The sequence below is a fragment of the Bufo gargarizans genome, chromosome 8 (assembly GCF_014858855.1).
Source record: "Bufo gargarizans isolate SCDJY-AF-19 chromosome 8, ASM1485885v1, whole genome shotgun sequence".
Lineage (NCBI taxonomy): Eukaryota > Metazoa > Chordata > Amphibia > Anura > Bufonidae > Bufo > Bufo gargarizans.
In genome coordinates, this window is record NC_058087.1 from 114,951,790 (window position 1) to 114,969,828 (window position 18,039).

An 18,039-nucleotide genomic window follows, 5' to 3' on the forward strand; every position below is an offset into this window, starting at 1 on the left:
TCTACAATGCCCAGACAGTAGAAAAACCCCACAAATGACCCCATTTCGGAAAGTAGAGACCCTAAGGTATTCGCTGATGGGCATAGTGAGTTCATAGAACATTTTATTTTTTGTCACAAGTTAGCGGAAAATGATGATGATTTTGTATTTTTATTTTTTTCTTACAAAGTCTCATATTCCACTAACTTGCGACAAAAAATAAAACATTCTAGGAACTCGCCATGCCCCTCACGGAATACCTTGGGGTGTCTTCTTTCCAAAATGGGGTCACTTGTGGGGTAGTTATACTGCCCTGGCAATTTAGGGGCCCAAATGTGTGAGAAGTACCTTGCAATCGAAATGTGTAAAAAAATGACCGGTGAAATCCGAAAGGTGCACTTTGGAATATGTGCCCCTTTGCCCACCTTGGCTGCAAAAAAGTGTCACACATCTGGTATCGCCGTACTCAGGAGAAGTTGGGGAATGTATTTTGGCATGCCATTTTACATATACCCATGCTGGGTGAGAGAAATATCTTGGCAAAAGACAACTTTTCCTATTTTTTTTATACAAAGTTGGCATTTGACCAAGATATTTTTCTCACCCAGCATGGGTATATGTAAAATGACACCCCAAAACACATTCCCCAACCTCTCCTGAGTACGGCGATACCAGATGTGTGACACTTTTTTGCAGCCAAGGTGGGCAATCGGGCCCAAATTCCAAAGTGCACCTTTCGGATTTCGCAGGCCATTTTTTTACACATTTTGATTGCAAGGTACTTCTTACACATTTGGGCCCCTAAATTGCCAGGGCAGTATAACTGCACAAAAGCTTTTTCAGATCTAAGTTTTCACTTCGTGAAAACTCATATCCGACAGTATATTCTAACACAGAGGCGTTCCCATGGTGATGGGGACGCTTCTAGTTAGAATACACTACAAACTGTGTACAAGACTGCACCCTGCTGCCTGGCAGCACCCGATCTCTTACAGGGGGCCGTGATCAGCACAATTAACCCCTTCAGGTGTGGCACCTGAAGGGGTTAATTGTACTATAATAACCCACTGTAAGAGATCAGGGCTGCCAGGCAGCAGGGGGCAGACCCCTCCCCAGTTTGAATATCATTGGTGGCCAGTGTGTGCCCCCCCCCCACCCCCCCCCCTCCCTCCCTCTATTGTAATAATTCGTTGGTGGCACAGTGTGCGCCCCCCCCCCCCCCCCCCCCCCTCCTCCCTGTATTGTAGTAATTTGTTGGTGGCACAGTGTGCGCCCCCCCATCGCCCCCCCCCCCTCCTCCCTGTATTGTAATAATTATTCGTTCGTGACACAGTGTGTGTAAAATATACCATCGGATTGGAGAAAAGTCCGATCAGGAAGGTATAAAAGGGACTCCAGACTTTTCATTGAAAGTCAATGGAGACGGATCCGTTTGAAATGGCACCATATTGTGTCAACGTCAAACGGATCTGTCCCCATTAACTTGCATTGTAATTCAGGACGGATCCGTTTGGCTCTGCACGGCCAGGCGGACACCAAAACGACTTTTTTTTTCATGTCCGTGGATCCTCCAAAAAATGTATTATATTTCTGGACACTAGGTTCCCTAAACTACCGATATGGACTGCAATATCATGTATTCCCTGATTGTGTTTGCTGTCTGGTGTGGGTTGAACTAGTGCAGGGATGCCCAACCTGTAGCCCTCCAACTGTTGCAAAACTACAACTTCCTTCATGCCTGGACATCAGGACATGCTGGGAGTTGTAGTTTTGCAGCAGCTGGAGGGGCATCTCTGAACTAGAGAATCCATTGCGTTTAAATTTTTTTTTACTTGTTGAGTTAATTTTTTTCTAAATTTTATTTTTATTAAAGGCTATATTTTAATTCATGGGTATAGTGATTGGAATGCCTTGCTTTGAAAAGAAAAATAAATTTATGGAACAGAAAGGTTTACAGTATTTTTTTTTCATTATGCAAAATTACTAAAAGACTAAAATATGTGGTGTTACCATAATTGTAATGACTTGTGGAATAAAGGTAGCCCATCTGTTACATCGACATTTTTGCGGTCACCATCACTCTTCTTCTCTCTTTGCCCTCTGTGCAGCTTATTCTGCTTAAATTGCAGGGCTGCCCTTTCTCTCCTTGCCTGAGCAATTAGGTTGCTAACTTGCTAAGTTCCTACTAAGGTGTTAGTTTATGTTATTTGACATGTACTGACTTTTGTGCCTTTCTGCTGCAAGCCCTGATTCTGGACCTTTATCTTGGATTTGCACGAACTAACTACCCTGACCTCGTCCTGTTTTGGATATCAGTATTGCCTGATCCCTTGGTCCTTTGCACTGGATGTCTCTGATCCCCTGTGGGCCAGTTTCCAACTACACCGGGACTATTTCCAAGAGGTATCTTCCTGGTGACTTTCCCCTACAACGAAGACCAGATCTGTGAATACCAGGGGGCCACCAGAGCAACGCACTTAGGAATAGCCCAGAGTAAAACCCGTTATTTGGTACAGCGGTTCCGCAACCATTGTCCATAACAATTTATTTTATAGTGCACAGTGAATGCTGAAAACGAAACTCCAAAAAACAATGCTATAGTTACTCCTTTTTCCATCCTTAATAAACCCTTATGACTGCTTTGAAGAAAAGTAACATAGTTCTACAGTAGTTTTCAAAACAATAGCAGTTTTTGCGTTTTCATTTTTCTTCCCTATCTTCCTTGAGCCATAACTTTTTTATTTTTCCGTTCACATTTCCATATACAGTTGTGTTCAAAATGATTCAACCCCCAATGCTGTAAAGGGTTTTAGGGAATTTAGTGTACATTTGTAATTGTGGTCAGAATGAAATCTTACAAGGACTTTTTAAAGAACCAGATTCAACTAAAATGACATCAATTGTTTTTGTAATACAGTATTAAATGGTTTTTTTTTTTTGTGATTTCTTCATTAAGAACAGAGGTTCATTCAAGTGTTTTCGATCAGGTATTGAAAACACCTGTGGATGTCAAGGAGCAGCAATCAAGCATAATAAGCACCAATTAGGCAGATTTAAAAGGACTGTGATACTCAGCTCCTTCTAGACATTTAGGCCTCATGCACACGACAGTATTTTTTCACGGTCCGCAAAAACGGGGTCCGTAGGTCCGTGATCCGTGACTGTTTTTTCGTCCGTGGGTCTTCCTTGATTTTTGGAGGATCCACGGACATGAAAAAAACACTGTGCCACCAATGATTTATTACAATAGAGGGAGGAAAGGGGGGGGGGGGCCAGGGGCCGCACACTGGCCACCAAGCTATTATTACAATAGAGGGGGGGGGGGGGCGCACTGGCCACCAATGATATTTAAACTGGGGAGGGGGGGGGGGGTCTGCTGCCTGGCAGCCCTGATCTCTTACAGTGGGATATGATAGTACAATTAACCCCTTCAGGTGCCGCACCTGAAGGGGTTAATTGTGCTGATCACGGCCCCCTGTAAAAGATCGGGTGCTGCCAGGCAGCAGGGGGCAGTCTTGTACACAGTTTGTAGTGTATTCTAACTAGAAGTGTCCCCATCACCATGGGAACGCCTCTGTGTTAGAATATACTGTCGGATATGAGTTTTCACGAAGTGAAAACTTAGATCTGAAAAAGCTTTTGTGCAGACGGATCTTCGGATCCGTCTGTATGAAAGTAACCTACGGCCACGGATCACGGACACGGATGCCAATCTTGTGTGCATCCGTGTTCTTTCACGGACCCATTGACTTGAATGGGTCCGTGAACCGTTGTCCGTCAAAAAAATAGGACAGGTCATATTTTTTTTGACGGACAGGATACACGGATCACGGCCTCGGCTGCAAAACGGTGCATTTTCCGATTTTTCCACGGACCCATTGAAAGTCAATGGGTCCGCGAAAAAAAACGGAAAACGGCACAACGGCCACGGATGCACACAACGGTCGTGTGCATGAGGCCTTACTGGTGTGTTTACAAACATATGGAGACACTAAAACATGATTTTACCTTGCCTCACAAAAAGTGTGATATAGAGCAACCAAAAATCATATGTACCCTAAACTAGTACCAGCAAACCTTCCACCCTATCCCGTAGTTTCTAAACTGGGGTCACTTTTTTTGAGTTTCTACTCTAGGGGTGCATCAGGGTGGCTTCAAATGGGATATGGTGTCAAAAAACCAGTCCAGCAACATCTGACATTCAAAAACCGTATGGCATTCCTTTCCTTCTGTGCCCTGCCGTGTGCCCGTACAGCAGTTTACGACCACATATGGGGTGTTTTTGTAAACTACAGAATCAGGGCCATAAATATTGAGTTTTGTTTGGCTGTTAACCCTTGCTTTGTAACTGGAAAAAAATTAAATTCAGAAATGTCATCTCCATTTGCCAATAACTCTTGTGGAACACCTAAAGGGTGGTTTCTATTATGTAAGCCTCACAAAGTGACTTCAGAACTGAACTGGTCCTTAAAGTATAACTGTCATATTTTTTGGAGTATTGGATGGTGGTGATTAATATCTCCTTCGTGGCCCTATTTCAACTTTTCACTGTGTATTTAATTACCCCTTAATTCCACAGTTTTGTTCCCTGTAGTTCCTACTTTTACCTGTGCTTAAAATAGGGTTGCTAGGCATGATCCGTCTATCTGTTGAAGGATGGAGGACGCAGAAGCAGGCAGCGTGCAAGGTCACATTACTGAAAGCCAGGGACTGTAAGTAAATGATTTAGGCCAAGTCCTCCCTAGCAGCCTGGGCCGTGTGCACTTCTCCCTGTCCCTGTGCTTGGCAGACGCTCGCTCACTCAGCAGAGCTGGAGAAGTAGAGTCGAAGCAGCGCAGACCAGGGATGGGAGATCTGCCATCTGCTCAGTGTATAAATGAAAGCAACATGTGGTAAGAGGACCCCTTTGTGCTGCAGGAGATTAACCCTTCAGGGGGGAGGGCTCTGATTACTGACACTTTTGGGTGGCTATTGTTACTGGCTAGTGAGGGCGGGTGGGTTTAGCCTCAGGGTGAGGGCAGTGGCAGCCATCTTAACTGAATAGTGAAATAGCAGTTTTATGCAGACTGGTTGCTAAGGGCTGAATCTTATTAAATATGGGGTAAGTCAGTCTAATAGTAACTGATTCTGGAATATCATGTTATTAGTAACTACATATATGAAAATTGAAATTAGGGTCTAAGTGTGACAGTTTTGTGTTTTTTTATTTTATAGATAAAAATGTATTTATTTTACTCCATTTTGCCAGTGTCATGAAGTACAATATGTGACGAAAAAACAATCTCCGAATGGCCTGGATAAGTCAAAGCGTTTTAAAGTTATCACCACTTAAAGTGACACTGGTCAGATTTGCAAAAAATGGCCTGGTCCTTAAGTTGGGTTACACACAACTTTCTGATTAACCACTTCAAACCCCTAGCTGAAACACCCTTAATGACCAGGCCACTTTTTACACTTCTGCACTACACTACTTTCACCGTTTATTGCTCGGTCATGCAACTTACCACCCAAATTAATTTTACCTCCTTTTATTCTCCCTAATAGAGCTTTCATTTGGTGGCATTTCATTGCTGCTGACATTTTTACTTTTTTTGTTATTAATTGAAATTTAACGATTTATTTGAAAAAAAATGACATTTTTCACTTTCAGTTGTAAAATTTTGCAAAAAAACCCGACATCCATATATACATTTTTCGCAAAATTTATTGTTCTACATGTCTTTGATAAAAAAAAAAAGTTTGGTTAAAAAAATGGTTTGGGTAAAAGTTATAGCGTTTACAAACTATGGTACAAAAATATGAATTTCCACTTTTTGAAGCAGCTCTGACTTTCTGAGCAGCTCTCATGTTTCCTGAGGTTCTACAATGCCCAGACAGTAGAAAACCCCCACAAATGACCCCATTTCGGAAAGTAGACACCCTAAGGTATTTACTGATAGGCATAGTGAGTTCATAGAACTTTTTATTTTTTGTCACAAGTTAGAGGAAAATGATGATTTTTTATTTATTTATTCATTTTTTTCCTTACAAAGTCTCATATTCAACTAACTTGTGCCAAAAAATAAAAACTTCCATGAACTCACTATGCCCATCACGAAATACCTTGGGGTATCTTCTTTCCAAAATGGGGTCACTTGTGGGGTAGTTATACTGCCCTGGCATTTTAGGGGCCCAAATGTGTGGGAAGTAGTTCGCCGTACTCGGGAGAAGTTGGGGAATGTGTTTTGGGGTGTCATTTTACATATACCCATGCTGGGTGAGATAAATATCTCGGCAAAAGACAACTTTTCCCATTTTTTTTATACAAAGTTGGCACTTGATATTTCTCTCACGCAGCATGGGTATATGTAAAATGACACCCCAAAACACATTCCCCAACTTCTCCTGAGTACGGTGATACCACATATATGACACTTTTTTGCAGCCTAGGTGGGCAAAGGGGCCCACATTCCAAAGAGCACCTTTCGCATTTCACCGGCCATTTTTTACACATTTTGATTGCAAACTACTTCACACGCATTTGGGCCCCTGAAATGCAAGGGCAGTATAACTACCCCACAAGTGACCCCATTTTGGAAAGAAGACACCCCAAGGTATTCCGTAAGGGGCATGGCGAGTTCCTAGAATTTTTTATTTTTTGTCGCAAGCTAGTGGAATATGAGACTTTGTAATAAAATAAAATAAAAATTTAAAAAAATCATCATTTTCCGCTAACTTGTGACAAAAATAAAAAAAATTCTAGGAACTCGCCATGCCCCTCACGGGAATACCTTGGGGTGTCTTCTTTCCAAAATGGGGTCACTTGTGGGGTAGTTATACTGCCCTGGCATTTTAGGGGCCCATATGCGTGAGAAGTAGTTTGAAATCAAAATCTGGAAAAAATGGGCAATGTGTTTTGGGGTGTATCTTTAGATATACCCATACTGTGTGTGAGAAATATCTCTGTAAATAACAACTTAAAAAAAAAAATTATACAAAGTTGTCAATTTACAGAGATATTTCTCTCACCCAGCATGGGTATATGTAAATTGACACCCCAAAACACATTCCCCAACTTCTCCTGAGTACGGCGATACCACATGTGTGACACTTTTTTGCAGCCTAGATGCACAAAGGTGCCCAAATTCTTTTTATGAGGGCATTTTTAGACATTTGGATTCCAGACACTTTCGGGCCCCTAACAAACCAGGGCAGTATAAATACCCCACATGTGACCCCACTTTGGAAAGAAGACACCCCAAGGTATTCAATGAGGGGCCTGGCGAGTTCATAGAATATTTTTCCGCTAACTTGGGACAAAAATTGTAATCTTTCATGGTCTCAATATGCCCCTCAGCGAATACCCTGGGGTGTCTTCTTTCCAAAATGGGGTCATTTGTGGGGTGTTTGTACTGCCCTGGCATTTGAGGGTCTCCGCAATCATTACATGTATGGCCAGCATTAGGAGTTTCTGCTATTCTCCTTATATTAAGCATAGAGGTAATGAGATTTCTTTTTTTCCGTTCAGCCTCTAGGCTGAAAGAAAAAAATGAACGGCACAGATTTCTTCATTCGCATCGATCAATGTGGATGAAAAAAATCTCTGCCCAAAAAAGAAAAGGCATCTGCCAGGACATAGGAGCCCTGCCCAACATCCATACCCACTTAGCTCGTATGCCCTGGCAAACCAGATTTCTCCATTCACATCAATCGATGTGGATGAATAAATCATTGCCGGGATTTTTTATTTTATTTTTTATATGCAAAGTGTTTGCCAAAGCATATGAACACCGCCACCTCCTCAGCAAGCTTATTTTTTACTGCAGAGGAGAAATCTCGTCTTGCAGCGCCGCATACAGCGACTTGTGTGTAATCTGACAGCAGCGCAATGCTTCTGTCAGAATGCACATCAGTGCTGCAGCTAGTCGATCGGTTGGTCCACCTGGAAGGTAAAAAAAACAAAACAAAAAAGAAAAAAACAAGGCCGCAATGCAATGATTTTATTAACTTCATAATAACTTTTGAACAGAACATATAAACTTTAACTTTTTGAACTGAACGTTAACCTTTTTGCTTACTGGTGATTTTTTTTATTTTTTTTTACCTTTATAGGACAAACATCTCCTTCCCCATGAGTCAATGTGCAAAGCGCAAATCGCCCAAAGATGTGGCGAAGTGCATTTTGCACTTTGTCCCAGGTGAAAGGAGAGGTTTGCAGCAGCTGTGTGTGTGAATGGGCCCTAATAGCCCTGTGTGCCTGTCCTGGTGAGATGTGATCCCTATGCTAGGTGTACCTATGTGTGGTACTTCCGGAAACACTCCCCTAAGCATAGGGCAGGGTGGTCAGGGCAGTCAGGACAGAAATAGCTGGTGTCACGCCTTATTCCACTCCTGCTACAGACACAACATCTTTTTCGGAGTGAGGGTTGGGTTGAAGTACCAGAAACGACATTGGGGAAATGTCGCTCGTGTAGACGGCTAACTGCACTGGTGGATTGGGCCACGGAACCTCCTGGATACAGGAGGTTCTCGATGATCTCTTCCTGAAATTTGAGGAAGGATCATGTTCTCCCAGCCTTACTGTAGAGAACAAAACTATTATACAGAGCCAATTGAATTAACCATACAGACACCTTCTTATACCAGCGTCTGGTGCGTCGGGAAACTAAATACGGAGACAACATCTGGTCATTGAAGTCCACTCCTCCCATGTGAAGGTTATAGTCGTGGACTGAGAGGGGCTTTTCAATGACACGGGTTGCTCGCTCAATTTGGATTGTCGTGTCTGCGTGAATGGAGGAGAACATGTAAACGTCACGCTTGTCTCTCCATTTCACCGCAAGCAGTTCTTGGTTACACAAGGCAGCCCTCTCCCCCCTTGCAAGACGGGTGGTAACGAGCCGTTGGGCGAAGCCCACGCGACTAGTTCGCGCGGTGCCACAGCAGCCAATCTGTTCTAGAAACAAATGCCTGAAGAGAGCCACACTTGTGTAGAAATTGTCCACATAAAGATGATACCCCTTGCCAAATAAGGGTGACACCAAGTCCCAGACTGTCTTCCCACTGCTCCCCAGGTAGTCAGGGCAACCGACCGGCTCCAGGGTCTGATCTTTTCCCTTATAGACATGAAATTTGTGGGTATAGCCTGTGGCCCTTTCACAGAGCTTATACAATTTGACCCCATACCGGGCGCGCTTGCTTGGGATGTATTGTTTGAAGCCAAGGCGCCCGGTAAAATGTATTAGGGACTAGTCTACGCAGATGTTTTGCTCTGGGGTATACAAATCTGCAAATTTCAGGTTGAAGTGGTCTATGAGGGGCCGAATTTTGTGGAGCCGGTCAAAAGCTGGGTGGCCTCTGGGTTCGTGGACCAATATGACCGCAATTCATGCTTTTTAGTTAGACCCATGTTGAGGAGAAGGCCCAGAAAATTTTTAATTTCGGAAACTTGGACTGGTTTCCACCGGAAAGGCTGGGCATAAAAGCTTCCCGGGTTGGCGGTTATAAATTGTGTGGCATTCCGATTTGTTTCTGCCACAACTAAGTCCAAGAGCTCCGCAGTCATGAACAGCTCAAAAAATCCCAGGGCTGAACCGATCTGAGCTGTCTCAACCCGAACTCCAGACTGGGCCACCGTACCAGCTTCAACTTCCCTTCTGGTGCTCGCCACTTCACCATGTTGTACGGCAGTGCTGGCACTAGGTTTAGGATGGGCTGCGCTGCTGGTGTATGCCTCACCACGTAATCCGACAGCGCCTACCCCACTCCACTGCCCTTGAAGCGGATCCTGCGCAACCTGTGGTCTAGCGACACGGGGCCGGGTACGCCTGGTGCTATCAGGGACCTCAACCTCCTCGTCCGAACTTTGGGTCAGACTGCCACTGCTTTCTACAGGTTCATATTCTGACCCGCTAGATTCATCAGATGAGGGTTCCCATTCCTCATCCGACTGGGTCAGAAGCCTGTAGGCCTCTTCAGAAGAATACCCCCTGTTTGACGTTTGGGCTACTAAATTTAGGGGTATTCCCTGAGACTACCCAAGAAAAAAAAGCAAGCCTGTCTTACAAATGTGAGGCTAGCGAAGTACCGGAGGCCGCTGCGGTTGATAAAAAATATCAAAACAGATTTTTTTTATCGATGCAGCGCTTGTGAAGTGAATGTGCAGTGATCAAAAAAAAAAAAATTTTTGTCACTGCGGCGGGGCGGGCGTGGGTAAACGCACGTGTGGGCGACCGATCAGGCCTGATCGGGCAAACACTGCGTTTTGGGTGGAGGGCGAACTAAGGTGACACTAATACAATTATAGATCTGACCGTGATCAGTTTTGATCACTTACAGATACTATAAAAGTACAAATGCTGATTAGCGATACGCTAATCAGCGAATAAGTGACTGCGGTGCGGTGGGCTTGGCGCTAACCGATCGCTAAACTACCTAACCAAGTGGCCTAAACTATCCTAAAACCTAACAGTCAATAACAGTGAAAAAATAAATTTGACAGTTTACACTGATCACTTTTTTCCCTTTCACTAGTGATTGACAGGGACAAGAAGGGGTGATCAAGAGTTAATTGAGGTGCAGGGGGGTGATCTGGGGCTATGTGTGGTGTTTGGTGCTACTCACTGTGAAGCCTGCTCCTCTGCTGGATCCAACCGACCAAAAGGACCAGCAGAGGAGCAGGGAAGCCATTTAACACATCATATTTACTAATATGGCTTGTGATTTGACATTTTAAAAAATCGCCAGCCCGCCAGCCACGATCATTGGCTGGTAGGATGGTGACGAAATTGTTCTCGTTCATTTGCCGCTCCGCGATACGCATGCGCGGGCCGGCTGAGTCCGAAAACTCACGTCTCGCGAGATGACGCACAGATGCGTCCAGGAGGAATTAATCGACTGCCTCCCGGACGCATCCGTGCGTTACGTGGTCGGGAGGCGGTTAACTTTTATTAACTCCTTCTCAGAGGGAAATGGGAAAAACAGCAATATTCCCACAGTTTTTTTAAGTTATAAAATTTTATGGCGTTCACTTTTCGGTATAAATAACATAATATCTTTATTCTCTGGGTCACTTTGATTACAGCAATACTAAATACATATTTTTTGTTTTTTACGTTTTACTACTTTTGTGCAAGAAATCCCTTTTTTAAAAGAAAGAAAATATTTTTGCATTGCCTCTTCCCAAGACCCATAACTTTTTTTTTTCATTTCTCCACCATGATGGCATATAACTGGAGATTTACACCTAACCTCTGTAGGTGCAGGAAACAGATAAAGGTTAAATTGCCCCCTCCCACCACCATTTCCCAGTGTTTTCCTGCCCCTATAGTGGCCAGAACAGAGAAAGGCCTCTCTGTGTATCAGGGAGGTGAAGATGGATTGTTTCTTTTTTTTTTCTTTATTAAAGGGAGTCTTTCACCTAAAATGACCATTATACACCACAAACATGATGATATCCATTACATTCCCCATATTATAATCTTACCTTTCATATTGCTGTCCGTCGCCTATTCGCTCTTAAAAACACTTTTATTCCATATGCTAATCAGGTTCTGAAGGTGCCCAGGGGCGGCATTTATGCGGCCGGTGCCCAGGCTCCACGGCACTGTTCAAATCAAACCCCTCCCCTTTCACCCCTCTGGCCCGCCCTCGGTTCTTCAGATACCATCCTCCAGTCAATGACAAATTCGGCGCCTGCGCCTGCGCACTCCATTACTCACTAGGGCAGAGGCAGCAGTGCGTTTAATGCGCATGCGCCGGGCCGTACATCCCGATCTAGCCGGCGGAAGTAAACTGCCAAAATATCGGGATGTACGGGCCGGCGCATGCGCATTAAACGCTCTGCTGCCTCTGCCCTATTGAGTAATGGAGTGCGCAGGCGCCGGATTTGTCATTGACTGGAGGATGGTATCTGAAGAACCGAGGGCGGGCCAGAGGGGTGAAAGGGGAGGGGTTTGATTTGAACAGTGCCGTGGAGCCTGGGCACCGGCCGCATAAATGCCGCCCCTGGGCACCTTCAGAACCTGATTAGCATATGGAATAAAAGTGTTTTTAAGAGCGAATAGGCGACGGACAGCAATATGAAAGGTAAGATTATAATATGGGGAATGTAATGGATATCATCATGTTTGTGGTGTATAATGGTCATTTTAGGTGAAATACTCCCTTTAATTTAGGGCACCGCATCGGGGGTTCAGGACCTTCCTTGCTGAGTTGAAGGAATTTAATAAAACCCTTGTGGTCCCCTGCTTGCCAGCGGTAGCTCACCAATGCTGGGCGAGGTGAGGAGTTGGCCTCGTATTCTGTGGATCAGATACCTGTCCACTTGCTGCCGTAGTCTCCTTTTCCCTAGTGGGACAAGCTGGTGTGATGACGTAGATACTGCAGGGATTGCGGGCATCTGACATCACTTCTGGGGTTCGTAGCGGCACGCTCATGTACCAGAAGTGCCACAATGTTACCTGGCTGACACACTTTAAAAGGCACCAGCGGGAGAGCCACAGAGCTTCTGATCTGAGGTCTGGGGTGAGTGTTGTTGGGCCCAGAGATGCAGGCACCTAGAGATCTCAATTTTCCAACGCCTCCAATTGTATGTCTCCATGTGGGATAATCAAAATTGCAGCAATATATACATATGTGTATGTGTGCATGTAGGTTAATCAAACATCTTCATACTATACTCATTGGTAATCTGCTATGTATTCTAGTCTTGGTGTGGGGCTCCTACATGTACATATAGATATGTGTTATTTTATATTTATGGACCTGAGAATGCTGGGGTTGCTCTATTTCTAATAGGTCCCTAAGGAGAGGCTCAGAAGAGGCCATATCAGTATACTAAAGAACTCTAACATAGTAAGAGAAGAAAAACCATCTATCATGGAATAATTCAGATCAGTGATTCATGAAGAAGCAAAATCTTCACTGGCTTCTATTTCAGATGTGAATCCAGGTCCACAACCTTCTAAACGCCAAACAAGGGCAGGAAGTCCTCCTCAAACTCGGATGGTCTGGAGGATGAAGCATCTTCATCAAAACAGTGGGAAGATAAAGATCCTTTATCTGAAGGAGAAATTGTAGAAGAATCAAAAAAGTTTTATTTTTCTACAGAGAAGATGAATGACCTACACTGCTTGTCCCCCCACAAAAAGTCGCCACCGAAAAAAAGCCTTTAGCTTTGATTACGGCATGCATTCACTGTGGCATTGTTTTGATAAGCTTCTGCAATGTCACAATTTATTTCCATCCAGTGTTGCATACATTTTTCACCAAGATCTTGCATTGATGAGTCTGACTGCTGAGTAAAGCCTTCTCCAGCACATCCCAAAGATTCTCAATGGGGTTAAGGTCTGGACTCTGTGGTGGCCAATTCATGTGTAAAAATAATGAACCACTCTTTCACAATTTGAGCCAGATGAATCCTGGCGTTGTCTTCTTGGAATATGCCTGTGCCCTCAGGAAAAAAAATCCATTGATGGAATAACTTGGTCATTCAGTATGTTCAGGTAGTCAGCTGACCTCATTCTTGGAGCACATACTGTTGCTGAATCTAGACCTGACCAACTGGAGCAACCCCAGATCATAGGCTTGTACAGTAGGCACTAGGCATGATGGGCGCATCACTTCATCTGCCTCTCTTCTTACCCTGATGTGCCCATCACTCTGGAACAGGATAAATCTGGGCTCATCAGACCACACAACCTTCTTCCATTGCTCCAGAGTCCAATCTTTATGCTCCCTAGCAAATTGAAGCCTTTTTTTCTGGTTTTCCTCACTGATTAGTGGTTTTCTTACGGCCACACAGCTATTCAGTCCCAATCCCTTGAGTTCGCTTCACATTGTGCATGTGGAAATGCTCTTACTTTCACTTTTAAACATAGCCCTGAGTTCTACTGTTGTTTTTCTTAGATTTGATTTCACCAAACGTTTAAGTGATCGCCGATCACGATCATTCAGGAATTTTTTCCCGCCACATTTTTTCCTCTAATACGATGGGTGCCCACTATCCTTCCAGTTTTTCATAATGCTTTGGACAGTTCTTAACCCAATTTTAGTAGTTTCTGCAATCTTCTTAGATGTTGTTTCTGCTTGATGCATGCCAATGATTTGACCCTTCTCAAACAGACTAACATCTTTTCCACGACCACGAGATGTCTTTTGACATGGTTGTTTAAGAAATGATAAGCAACTTATTGCCAGCTGAAAGATAATCGCCCATGCAGTAATTATCCAATAGGAGGCTCAACTATTTGCTTAGTTAAATCCAGGTGGCGACTTTTTTTATGGGGCAGGCAGTGTTTTAAAAGCGGTTAGAGCCTAAATGGGTATCGAAGAAGTCCAAAAGCCCCATTTAATACAAGAAGAAATGTTTGTGGTTTGAGAACCAAGCACTCCCGAATTTTTCCCATTAACGAAAGCATAAAAAACATGGTGCTTGATGAATGATAAATGGTGAGATACAAATTTAAGAGCCTGTTATTTTACCCAAGCAAGTCAAAAATATTTGATTCAATTCCCAAAATTGATGTGCAGGTTGCCAAAGTGAATACAAAGACGTCATTACCGTTTAAGGATTCATCCTAGTTAAAGAACCCCATGGAAAGGAAGGCGGATAGTCTTCTATGCAAATCATGGGAAGTGTCAGTGTTCGGTCTGAAAACAAATATAGCAGCAACATCTGTAGCCAGATCTATGTATCTTTGGCTGAACGAGCTATAAAATCATCTAAAAAATAAAACACCTCGGGAAGAAATAATAGATTCCATACCCTTGCTAAAAGCAGCGACAGCCTTCCTAGCAGACACTTCAGCAGAAACGATTCGTTTTTCAGCTTAAAGGGAACCTGTCACCGGGATTTTGGGTATAGAGCTGAGGACATGGGTTGCTAGATGGCCGCTAGCACATCCGCAATACCCAGTCCCCATAGCTCTGTGTGCTTTTATTGTGTAAAAAAAAACCGATTTAATACATATGCAAATTAACCCGAGATGTGTCCTGTACATGAGAGGAGTCAGGGATAGGACTCATCTCGGGTTCATTTGCATATGTATCAAATCGGTCTTTTTTCACAATAAAAGCACACAGAGCTATGGGGACTGGGTATTGCGGAGGTGCTAGCGGCCATCTAGAAACCCATGTCCTCAGCTTTATACACAAAATCCCAGTGACAGGTTCCCTTTAAGATGTAGCTCTCTCTAATGCAGCTAGAAGACCGCTATGGATAAAGTCTTGGACAGGATTTAAAGCTTCCAAGATGAAACAGTGTTTCGTAGCCATTTTCATGGGTGTACATCTTTGGTCCAGTCTTGGACAAAATTCTTGAAAAAGCAACCGATAAGAAAAAGGGGTTTCCTGAAGAAAAAGCTTTCAAAAGAAACCAGGCATTTCGCCCATTTAGTAATAAGGACAGATCATACAGGGGGAAAGGGGGAATATTAAATAATTTTCTACCCCAATGGAAAATAGTAATATCAAGGAGGAACAAAGTCCCCCAAACTGATAGATCTTTCAGGGAAAATCAGCGGTTCATCTAAAGAGACAACAAAACTATGTGGCAGACTTTCTCGGCAGGAAGAACATAGATCAAGGAGAAAAGGGCCGCCTGAATACAGAAATACTCGAAATGATAGCGAACAGATGGGGATCTCCGTCAGTGGATCTTTTGGGGCAGTAGATGCATTCTCCCAAACATGGAATTGGGGATCTGGTGTATGCTTTCCTGCTGTTCCAGTTAGTCCTGATAGTAATTCAAAAGGCTAAGATCCCTAATACTCGGCCCTGAGCCCAGGGGCGACTCCTGATGGTGGAGGCCCCCTGTCCTCGAACCTAACTGGACACTCCTGATGTGCCCTAACGAGTGAGGTGGTTGAGAGTCAGGGTCGAATGTGGCGGGCCGGTATGGGCGTGGACAAGGAGGATCAATAACACGCAATGCACGGCGTATACAGCCCTGTTGATGCAGAGGACCAACAGGTACACGATGCAATAAACTAAACTACAATTACATAAAGACACCGAATGAAGGATAGTCAATCATGTCACAGATCAAGTCTGTGTAAAGCCCCGACGCGTTTCCCCCACCGTGTGGGATCATCAGGGGGTGGATACATATAAGATAAATCACCAATAAGGATAATAAAGCAAAAACCATGTCAGACGGGTGGAGACCCAAACAATGTTGGCATCCCTATCAAATAGCCGTCTAACAGGCGGTGTCACATGACATATAAAGTTAAAAACGAAAGGGAATTGGACCAGATAGTATTTCCGGGAGGTCTAGAGGGATAAATACAAGATCGGGCATCTTGATATAACGGGCATGTGCAACTCACAAACAGCCATCAACCGTGGATATCTGTAGAGAAAAAGATAACACACGCTATATATATGCGTTCAAGCGTACACAGGTTACACACCCACTATTGTGAGACGCCTCCACCAACATCTATCAGATTATAGGAGAACACTCACTGGAGTAAGGCAAGATATAAAGCGCATACGTGATCGTGGTTGATGCCAGGAGATACAGATGGCAGTCTTCTAAATAGTGGTGCTCTAGACAACAGGTTGTATTAATGTTGTCCACAGTCTGTTTAACTCACATCCAATATGATGGGATACTAGAAAAATAGTAATAGGTAGTATCACAGCGGAATCTCCAGTCCCCATATAACGTAACAGCTGATGGACTAGTTACCTTTAACGGTGATCTGGATAGTGTAGTCCGGCCCCTCAGGGTCTGGCCGTCCACTAATTGAAGTACACTTAATGACAAAGAAGTATATACATGTCAGGTATGCCCAGAGAGTATAATCTCCTGGCTGGCTGTAATAAAATAGGAGTACTTACTTATGAAGATGAGTCCCTCAGAACCTAAGAAACCTCCCAGGGTCCAATACTTGGTCAGATCCAAGTAGCCCTTGATTTATACAGGTCCTCTAATTAGAAATATAATCACCTGTTCATAGGTGACCCCCTCCGGTGTGTGGCTCGCACGCCTGAACTAGTGTCGGCGTGCGCTCCATTGTGGAACGCACGCCGCAGGATATCCGGTTCAGTCGTCCGGATATGACGTCATAGGGTCTTGCGTTCCAGCGTGGAACGCACAACGAACCCGGCGTCTGAATGCGGCATGACCAGACTGAGCCCTGCGTTCCAGAGTGGAGCGCAAAGGGCCAGATCGACTAAGGGAGCATCAAATCCTCCCAATGACATATATATAACGACATTAGGTGGCAAAAGTGCATGGCCACAATGTGTCAATGATAATTAGAAGCCGCTTTTATAAGTCCATTATGATGGATACATGGAGATAAGTAAAATAAAAATCAACTATCTGAATAATAAAAGGTAACTTTGTTATTCAGGATTAATACTCCGAGGGGGTATGTATAAATCTATAGATAAAGAGGATATCAAGATGGCAGATGATTAAATAAAGGGCCATAATGAGGACAAGGAGTTATTGTAATAATAGATATAGAATATATAGAGAGATGATAGAGATGACGGTGAAACATTTACTATTCACCGTTTGTGATAACAGAAAATTTTGGGTACTTCACGCACCCGGCTCAGTCCAAAAGGATAGAAATGTCCATCCGAGCCCATATGCTGCAAGGATAAAAGAAAGGACAGGGAAGGGGCATACGGTAAAGGGAAGGGAGGGAGGGAGGGGGGAGGGGGGGGGGGAAGGGGAAAAGTGTGGATATAACTAGCATAGGCCAAAGGCCAGTAAGTAAAACAGATTATAAGAAGCAGGAAAAGGTCAATCTTTCATTTAGGCCAAGGGGGGATTGAGACCGGAGTCTATGGATCCATTCGCTTTCTTTTTGTAGGATCCTCCTGTCCCAATCCCCTCCGCGTGGCGATGGATGTATTAATTCAAGTGCCGTGAATCGAAGACATCCTGGATCCCCACCATGATGATCGTTAACATGTCCAGCTATCGGAGTAATTTCCTTATTTTTGACATCATTGATATGTTCCAGAATACGCCTTCTGAACTCTCTAGTAGTTTTCCCAACATAGTCCAGAGGGCATGTGCATTGGCACAAATACACCAACCCCCTAGATCTACAG

The 18,039-nt window shown here is 43.9% G+C and overlaps 1 protein-coding gene across 1 annotated transcript in view; it reads left to right on the forward strand.

Moving 5' to 3' along the window:
* Positions 1-18,039, forward strand: part of WIPI2 (WD repeat domain, phosphoinositide interacting 2) — a 439,829-nt gene that overhangs the window by 112,655 nt on the left and 309,135 nt on the right. The window lies entirely within an intron of this gene.